At 43.0% G+C, this 10,000-nt stretch overlaps 2 long non-coding RNA genes across 2 annotated transcripts in view; one reads left to right on the forward strand and one right to left on the reverse strand.

Moving 5' to 3' along the window:
• The window catches only part of LOC119502499, a 12,497-nt gene extending 9,563 nt beyond the window's left edge, over window positions 1–2,934 (reverse strand). The window contains exon 1 of the long non-coding RNA XR_005210087.1: window positions 2,560–2,934. This is a non-coding gene — a long non-coding RNA (uncharacterized LOC119502499). The remainder of the gene's footprint in view (window positions 1–2,559) is intronic.
• Window positions 2,935–6,228: 3,294 nt separating this feature from the next.
• LOC119502501 lies at window positions 6,229–7,123 on the forward strand. The gene is made up of 2 exons (XR_005210089.1): window positions 6,229–6,432; window positions 6,571–7,123. It is a non-coding gene; the product is annotated as an uncharacterized LOC119502501 (long non-coding RNA).
• The last annotated feature ends 2,877 nt before the right edge of the window (window positions 7,124–10,000 follow it).

Genomic DNA, 10,000 nt, shown 5'->3' on the forward strand with positions numbered 1-10,000 from the left:
AGTCAGTCACTCAGTCACTCAGTCAGTCACTCAGTCACTCACTCACTCAGTCAGTCACTCAGTCACCCAGTCAGTCACTCAGTCACTCAGTCAGTCAGTCACTCACTCAGTCAGTCACTCAGTCACCCAGTCAGTCACTCAGTCACCCAGTCAGTCACTCACTCACTCAGTCAGTCACTCAGTCACCCAGTCAGTCACTCAGTCACCCAGTCAGTCACTCACTCACTCACTCAGTCACTCAGTCAGTCACTCAGTCACCCAGTCAGTCACTCAGTCACTCAGTCACCCAGTCAGTCACTCAGTCACCCAGTCAGTCACTCAGTCACCCAGTCAGTCACCCAGTCAGTCACTCAGTCACCCAGTCAGTCACCCAGTCAGTCACCCAGTCAGTCACTCAGTCAGTCACCCAGTCAGTCACTCAGTCACCCAGTCAGTCACTCAGTCACCCAGTCAGTCACCCAGTCAGTCACTCAGTCACCCAGTCAGTCACTCACTCACTCAGTCAGTCACTCAGTCACCCAGTCAGTCACTCAGTCACCCAGTCAGTCACCCAGTCAGTCACCCAGTCAGTCACTCAGTCAGTCAGTCACTCAGTCACCCAGTCAGTCACCCAGTCAGTCACCCAGTCAGTCACTCAGTCAGTCACCCAGTCAGTCACTCAGTCACCCAGTCAGTCACTCAGTCACCCAGTCAGTCACCCAGTCAGTCACTCAGTCACCCAGTCAGTCACTCACTCACTCAGTCAGTCACTCAGTCACCCAGTCAGTCACCCAGTCAGTCACTCAGTCAGTCACCCAGTCAGTCACTCAGTCACCCAGTCAGTCACCCAGTCAGTCACTCAGTCACCCAGTCAGTCACTCACTCACTCAGTCAGTCACTCAGTCACCCAGTCAGTCACCCAGTCAGTCACCCAGTCAGTCACTCAGTCAGTCAGTCACTCAGTCACCCAGTCAGTCACTCAGTCAGTCACCCAGTCAGTCACTCAGTCACCCAGTCAGTCACTCAGTCACCCAGTCAGTCACCCAGTCAGTCACTCAGTCACCCAGTCAGTCACTCACTCACTCAGTCAGTCACTCAGTCACCCAGTCAGTCACCCAGTCAGTCACCCAGTCAGTCACTCAGTCAGTCAGTCAGTCAGTCAGTCAGTCACTCACTCACTCAGTCACTCAGTCTCCCAGTCAGTCACTCAGTCACCCAGTCAGTCACCCAGTCAGTCACCCAGTCAGTCACTCAGTCAGTCACCCAGTCAGTCACTCAGTCACCCAGTCAGTCACTCAGTCACCCAGTCAGTCACCCAGTCAGTCACTCAGTCACCCAGTCAGTCACTCACTCACTCAGTCAGTCACTCAGTCACCCAGTCAGTCACTCAGTCACCCAGTCAGTCACCCAGTCAGTCACTCAGTCACCCAGTCAGTCACTCAGTCACCCAGTCAGTCACCCAGTCAGTCACTCAGTCAGTCACCCAGTCAGTCACTCAGTCACCCAGTCAGTCACTCAGTCACCCAGTCAGTCACCCAGTCAGTCAGTCACTCAGTCACCCAGTCAGTCACTCAGTCACCCAGTCAGTCACCCAGTCAGTCAGTCAGTCAGTCACTCAGTCAGTCAGTCAGTCACTCAGTCAGTCACTCACTCACTCACTCAGTCACTCACTCAGTCACTCACTCAGTCACTCACTCACTCACTCACTCACTCAGTCACTCACTCACTCACTCACTCGCTCAGTCAGTCACTCAGTCACTCAGTCAGTCACTCACTCACTCAGTCAGTCACTCACTCACTCACTCACTCGCTCACTCACTCACTCAGTCAGTCACTCAGTCACCCAGTCAGTCACTCAGTCACCCAGTCAGTCACCCAGTCACTCACTCACTCAGTCAGTCACTCAGTCACCCAGTCAGTCACTCAGTCACCCAGTCAGTCACTCAGTCACTCAGTCAGTCACTCAGTCACTCACTCACTCAGTCAGTCACTCAGTCACCCAGTCAGTCACTCAGTCACTCACTCACTCAGTCAGTCACTCAGTCAGTCACCCAGTCAGTCACCCAGTCACTCAGTCAGTCAGTCAGTCAGTCACCCAGTCAGTCAGTCAGTCACTCAGTCAGTCACTCAGTCACTCAGTCAGTCACTCAGTCACTCAGTCAGTCACCCAGTCAGTCACTCAGTCACTCACTCACTCACTCACTCACTCAGTCAGTCACCCAGTCACTCAGTCAGTCACCCAGTCAGTCACTCAGTCACTCACTCACTCACTCACTCAGTCAGTCACCCAGTCACTCAGTCAGTCACCCAGTCAGTCAGTCAGTCAGTCACTCAGTCACTCAGTCAGTCAGTCAGTCACCCAGTCAGTCAGTCAGTCACTCAGTCACTCAGTCAGTCACCCAGTCAGTCACTCAGTCACTCACTCACTCACTCACTCAGTCAGTCACCCAGTCAGTCACTCACTCACTCACTCACTCAGTCACTCACTCAGTCACTCAGTCACTCACTCACCCAGTCAGTCACTCAGTCACCCAGTCAGTCACTCACTCAGTCACTCACTTACCCCCCACCACCCACCACGTTCCGTCTTCAGTCTTCAGTCTTCAGTCTTCAGTCTTCCGTCTTCTTCAGTTAACAGCTGATAGTCCTCGATTGCTCAATGTTGATCCGGAGAGGCCTCATAGAGAACCCCGACCGGCACCGAACAACCCAGCTTTCCAGCAATATTAACCAAGATGATCTGAACCTGATCGCAGCGCGGGTCCTATAAGTAAACTTTTCGAGCGAGGACTGTGACGTCAGTCATGACGTCTCTGTTGTCATGATGTCAGTCATGACGTCTCTGTTGTCGTGATGTCAGTCATGACGTCTCTGTTGTCATGACGTCAGTCATGACGTCTGTGTAGTGATGACGATGATCTCCGATCAACCAATCAGTGGGCTAAATGTGATAGTTTATTCAACGTCAGCATAAACATAATTTAATGATATCATGAATAGCTCTGACCCAGATCAGGGTTAATAAATGACCGTATTACAGTGATGAAATATAGTCATTTAAATGCTGTTGAAACAACAGTTATACTGTATATAATGTATATGTTCTTAATGTATATGTTCTTAATGTATATGTTCTTAATATGCTTGTATATGTTCTTAATATGCCCTTGTACAAAGTATTTCCTTTTATAATTGTAATGTGAATGTAACTGTAATGTAAATGTAATATAACTTATTATTTTAATGGAGGTTCCAGCAAAAAGTATTTCACACGTTTGTACCTGTATAACCGGCGTGACAATAAACATCTTGAATCTTGAATCTTGAATATAGTCATTTAAATGCTGTTGAAACAACAGTTATACTGGATGTAACCTGGACATTTCATAAAAACTTGTTGTGTGGAATCAGGTTGGAGCGTCATAGCCTTTTAAAATTTTACGCAGTAATGTGCAGAAATTGTCAGGAAATAACAGTAAAGTAAGATGAGCAAAATCAATATAATGACAAGTTGTAGTATTAGAATTACCTGTAATTACTATTGGGTAATTATAGAGTCAAATCAAAACATAAACTCTTTATGACTTTATGACAGCTGCTAAATCAGGCCATGTGGCAGACGGATGCTTTGGATAACAATATAATCAAATAATCAAAAACGGGTGTAAGGTGATCCACAAATATGCAGAAAACATTCAAGTATAGTATTGATACAATTCTGCATGAGTCAAGCTTTACCTATATAACACTTTTTAAAATAACGTTACACATTTGGCAAAGTGTGCTGGCAAAAAGCAGAGATATCATGTATGCTGTTATTACTAATGCTAATACTAATCTAATATAGGGAGGCCGGTGACGTCACACGTGACACAGAACATAACTGGTAGGACTGCTGACATCTTCTGTGACGTCGTACATGACATCAATGCACATAAGAATTCCCACAAGAATTGTGACGTCACCTCACAGATAGTCTGCACTTAATTACAGTCAAATCAAATAGAATAATCCAATAATCCAACCATGCTCACTTTGATTAGTAGCCTGATGATCAAATGTTGCTGCCAGCAGCAGGTGGAGTTAAGGGAAGCTTCAATAGCCTAATGCCAAGCTAGAGGGAAATGTTGATTTACCAGAAGATAAAGGAAGAAATCATTAATAATTTTTCAGTTATTCTCAATTTATGTTGACTTACACTGTAGCCTATTCAAGGTGACATTTGATGTGACTGCATCATTAGAGCTAAATAAATGCAGTATTGCCTTTGGTATTCTTTCTCATTATCCAATTCAATCTGTAGGCCAACAGATATCATATTTTCAGTTGGTTTCATTGTAGCATAAATGCAATATCATATTTCTTTACAATTTGACTTATATAAATAGCTACATAAAAACCTTTTTACTAAACAAATATAGCCTACATTTATGTACACACTGTTGAAATGTATGTTGTATGTAGCCTAATGAAATGCATACAAAATACATTTGAAGTAGGATATATTGCCAAGATATGCGTATAAATATATCCAACACACACTTGCTCAGATATTTACTTGAATGCAGTAGCTTTAAGTAATAATCCATTATGTTTTCATATGAATCATTCAGTGCATTGTCTTCTGATTGCTATATGCAACACAAATGCTATGAAAGGTACTCTTGTGCACAGAAATTGAGTGTTTTTACAGCAGCAATAACTATGTATTTCTTATTTGTAGTATGTATTTCCTAATTAGAAACGCTGTGAAGAGAGAGGGTAAAAGATAGAATTTACAGAAACACAAACTTCAACAACAGAAAATCTCACAGGACAGGCCACACTCAGGGTAAATAAGCTCATTGGTGTTGCAGGACAAGCAGCCAGACATAAATGTCCTGTTAGACAGGAGAAATGGTGAGACAGAAGCATCATGCTATTGTTAGACAGGTCTCTCAGCCAGCAGTCCCTGAGTAAAGACACTCCCTGAGTTACAAACGCTCCTCTACTGCCTCCTGCTGGCCAGGACAGGATCCAACACTGATCCACAGTGGACTAACACAATAGGAATCCCAAAAATACACTTCGTCTTACATCAAAACACAATAAATACTTAAACTTCAATGTGATTCCATTCTGTGTGGGTCACATTCTTCCCAAGCCCAAAATATAAACTCGACTAAATATCAGTATACAGCACCGCAAATATGAATAGAAAAGCAACCCACATTTATTATACAGCATCCCAAATACGCTTTCCAGGGAATATTTGAGCGTCTGTGTCAGGAGACACAACATGCAGTGTGTGTATTTTGTAGGGGACGATTATATCTGTGGGTTACAAGTTGAGGTACAAACATGTCTTTTATTATGAATTGATAAAGTTGCTGCATCAGGTTACATTTCCGTGCTGTGCTCAATACTGCCTCTATTGGAGCCTAAATACTGTGTAATCTGGCTGCTTACATGATGCATAAAGTGAGAACTGCTGACATCTCAGAATTGATTAGTACTTGAGTAAATGTACTTAGTTACATTCCACCTCTGGTGACAGTTATGAAGCTGAGACACATAGTAGACTATTCAGATATATTCTATATGTCATCTTATTTCATTTGAGAAAGAAAGAAACTCTTTTCGAAAGTGACAATATCGACGTCTCCGATCAATCAATCAATCAATCAATTAATGAGCTAAATGCGATAGTTGTGTGATGTTTTTTAAATAGTAATATTAATAGTAGCGACAGTAGCGACCGGTGGCTTGCTATATACAGTCAGTGCAATGGCACTGTATGTGATGCAGCTCATACAGGTTCATGACATCCCAGTTTTCTGACATATCTGTGACTTCTACAACATGTACAAAGCAGCAGCAGTGGTTCTTTCTTTCATGGTTGATGGAGGAAAGAGAGGCGAAAATTTGAAGCACAACATAACGTAACTTAAATGAACATAAACAATAGCACATGCTCAACAACAGCACTATGTAATGATGGAGAAGATGCCTGATGCAGAGCACCACCTGATGCAGAGCAGCACCTGATGCAGAGCACCACCTGATGCAGAGCAGCACCTGATGCAGAGCAGCACCTGATGCTGGCGCGCCCTGAGCAGAAAAGCCCCAATCAAGCGATGCTCTCTCTCTTTCTCTTTCTCTTTCTCTCTCCTTCACCTGGACTCATCCCTGCCAGAACCTGCTGCCTTTGTTTGTCTTTTCTTTAGTTTTCACTCACAACACATCACACTTCATCATCCTCACACATCCACATCTACATTACTGATGTTACTGACTGACACACTCCACATTGGTAGTTACTTCTGTATATCCTTAATTTATTTATAATAAATATCTTTAATTTACAATCATTCACTGCGTCCTTTCCCGTATTTGTCATGTCCTAGGAGCCGGGCTATGACAGATTGAGGGCTCGTCCAGCTGTTTCCTGCCGCGACGTGTAGATAAGATCTGGTAATGTGTATTTTTGTGCTTTTGGGCATTTTGATAATTAGTCGAGCTCTTTGTGATTTGTTTGGACCATTTGGGTCAGTTAAACGGTAAAAGCTGTCTGCAGCAGAAGTTTGATCGTGGCCTGTTTGTGTGTTTCAGAAAATTTGGTGCGCGTGTGCGTAAAGTTGGTTTGGAGCGCCCGCAGCACGGCGCGCTCTGCTCCTCTGTTTACCTGCTGTAGTACCGCAGGTAACCGGATCGGCTTGTGAGTGCGCGAATGTTGGTTTGAGGGAAAGGACAACGCATTTGGACTTTACAGGGTAAGTTAAGAAAGAAAACGTAAACAGAAAACTGTTCTCCGCTTTTCATTTTGAAAGAGCAACAATGAGTCATGATCATTGGTCGTTGACCAGAACTGTTACTTCATCATTCTCTCAGCCAATCTGGCCGACCAGTCCTGAGACTAACCAGGCTCTCTCTCTCCAGAGGAGGTCTGAACCTGGTGAGAAGGGCTGATAGTCCTCATGTAGCTCAGAGGAGAGCCGGTCCGAGCCTCTACTCCAGACTGACGCATTGTCAGAAAGGAGCTGTCCTCTAGGCTGACCTTCAGTGACCTTCAGTCAGCCTAGAGGAGAGGTTCCGGCCGGATCTGCTCCGAACAACCTAGCTTTTCAGCCAATCCCTTACACGGGTTCCCCCTTTAGAAAAAGCTTAAAAAGCTTTTCAGCAATCTCCTAGGTAGGAAATTTGAACCTGATCGCAGAGCGGGTCCTATAAGTAAACTTTTCGAGCGAGGACTTTGACGTCAGTCATGACGTCATGACATCAAAGACGATGATCTCCGATCAACCAATCAATGGGTTAAATGCGATAGTTTATTCAACGTCATCATCAACATTATTTAATGATATCATGAATAGCTCTGACCCAGAATCAGGGTTATTAAATGACCGTATTCCAATGATGAAATATCGTCATTTAAATGCTGTTGAAACAACAGTTATACTGGATGTAACCTGACATTTCATCCAATATATCTATATATATCTATGTCAAATGTATTTTGTATGCATTACATTAGGCTACATACAACATACATTTCCACATTTTGTACATAAATGTAGGCTATATTTGTTTAATAAAAAGGTTTTTATGTAGCTATTTATACAAATCAAATTTTAAACAAATATGATATTAGCCCAATACCAAAGGCAATACTGCATTTATTTAGCTCTAATGATGCAGTCACATCAAATGTCACCTTGAATAGGCTACAGTGTAAGTCAACATAAATTGAGTATAACTGAAAACATATTATTGATTTCTTCCTTTATCTTCTGGTAAATCAACATTTCCCTCTAGCTTGGCATTAGGCTATTGAAGCTTCCCTTAACTCCACCTGCTGCTGGCAGCAACATTTGATCATCAGGCCACTAATCAAAGTGAGCATGGTCGGATTATTGGATTATTCTATTTGATTTGACCGTAATTGAGTGCAGACTATCTGTGAGGTGACGTCACAATTCTTGTGGGGATTCTTATGTTCTGTGATGTCATGTACGACGTCACAGAAGATGTCAGCAGTCCTACCAGTTATGTTCTATGTCATGTGTGACGTCACCGTCTGCCACATGGCCTGATTTAGCAGCTGTCATAAAGTCATAAAGAGTTTATGTTTTGATTTGACTCTATAATTACCCAATAGTAATTACAGGTAATTCTAATACTACAACTTGTCATTATATTGATTTTGCTCATCTTACTTTACTGTTATTTCCTGACAATTTCTGCACATTACTACGTCAAATGTTAAAGGGCTATGACGCTCCAACCTGATTCCACACAACAAGTTTTTATGAAATGTCCAGGTTACATCCAGTATAACTGTTGTTTCAACAGCATTTAAATGACTATATTCAAGATTCAAGATTCAAGATGTTTATTGTCACGCCGGTTATACAGGTACAAACGTGTGAAATACTTTTTGCTGGGAAGCTCCGTTAAAATAATAAGTTATATTACATTTACATTACAATTATAAAAGGAAATACTTTGTACAAGGGCATATTAAGAACATATACATTATATACAGTATAACTGTTGTTTCAACAGCATTTAAATGACTATATTTCATCATAGGAATACGGTCATTTAATAAACCCTGATTCTGGTTCAGAGCTATTCATAATATTATTAAATAATGTTTATGCTGACGTTGAATAAACTACCACATTTAGCCCACTGATTGGTTGATCGATCATCGTCTGTGATGTCATGACTGACGTCATAGTCCTTTCCTACCTAGGAGATTGCTGAAAAGCTAGGTTGTCCGGAGCAGATCCGGCCGGAACCTCTGCTGTAGGCTGACTGAAGGTCACTGACTGAAGGTCACTGACTGGAAGGTCACTGACTGAAGGTCAGCCTAGAGGACAGCTCCTTTCTGACAACGGGGTCAGTCTGGAGTAGAGGCTCGGACCGGCTCTCCTCTGAGCTACATGAGGACTATCAGCCCTTCTCAGAACAGGAGCCGCGGGGACCAGGTTCAGACCTCCTCTGGAGAGAGAGAGCCTGGTTACACACAGGACAAGGCCGGAAAAACATGCAGTGATAGCAGAACCAACAATGGGCAGAAGAGCCAAAACGTTATCACCCACTACAAAGTGGCGATAATCAGCAGAACGATCAGCTTGAGTTTTCATCCCAGATTGTGAGCTAATCAGCGCATTATTCCAGTCTACACCTTCCTCACTCATGAACACATCACTATCAACAAAGTAACCGACATCTGCCTCTTTGAGCTGTTCTCCTCTCACCACAGCCGCGGAACATTTCTGAGGACTCTGGTCCACCTTTTTATCCATAACGAGCTGCCCTCGTTCCAACTAACCGGGGTTCATCAGGAACGGTGGTTTCGCGGTACCTCGGCCGTTTTGATGTCCACACAAGACTCTTGACACCGGTTCACTCTCCGGTTCTGTCTCTCCTGCAAAGATTGGCATACAAACACTGTCAGACAACATGATGTCCTGCTGTTTCTGTTGCCTGATCGCGCGTAATTACGCACGAAGGGTACCGTTTGGCTGTACGTCGGCCTCAACGTGATCAGCAGGTGAATTAAACACCTCCAGAGCAGGAGATACTTTTCCTCCGGTAATATCGTTTCCAGTGGCGGCTGGTGGAATTGTTTCTCGGTTTGGCTGTGCCACATCCAATCAATTTCAGCAAACATCCCGGTATGATTTAATGCATCAAAAACACATTACTACCTTGCAGTTAAATAATTAACAATTATTTTATTCCAACAGGAAGAGTAAATAATGCTTTGAAAAAACACAACAGTATAAAATGTACTCAGTGGCGGAATGTAACTAAGTACTTAAATACAATTTTGAGGTATACTTCTACTTTACTTGAGTATTTCCATGTTCTGCTACTTTCTACTTCTACATCTCAGAGGGAATAGTAGACTTTTTACTCCACTACATTTATCTGACAACTTTAGTTACTTTACAGATTCAGATTATTAACACAAAATATAATCGCATTACAATCAAATTACACATATTACTGGGTGCATTCCATATTTAAA

This window comes from Sebastes umbrosus, chromosome 14 (assembly GCF_015220745.1).
Source record: "Sebastes umbrosus isolate fSebUmb1 chromosome 14, fSebUmb1.pri, whole genome shotgun sequence".
NCBI lineage: Eukaryota > Metazoa > Chordata > Actinopteri > Perciformes > Sebastidae > Sebastes > Sebastes umbrosus.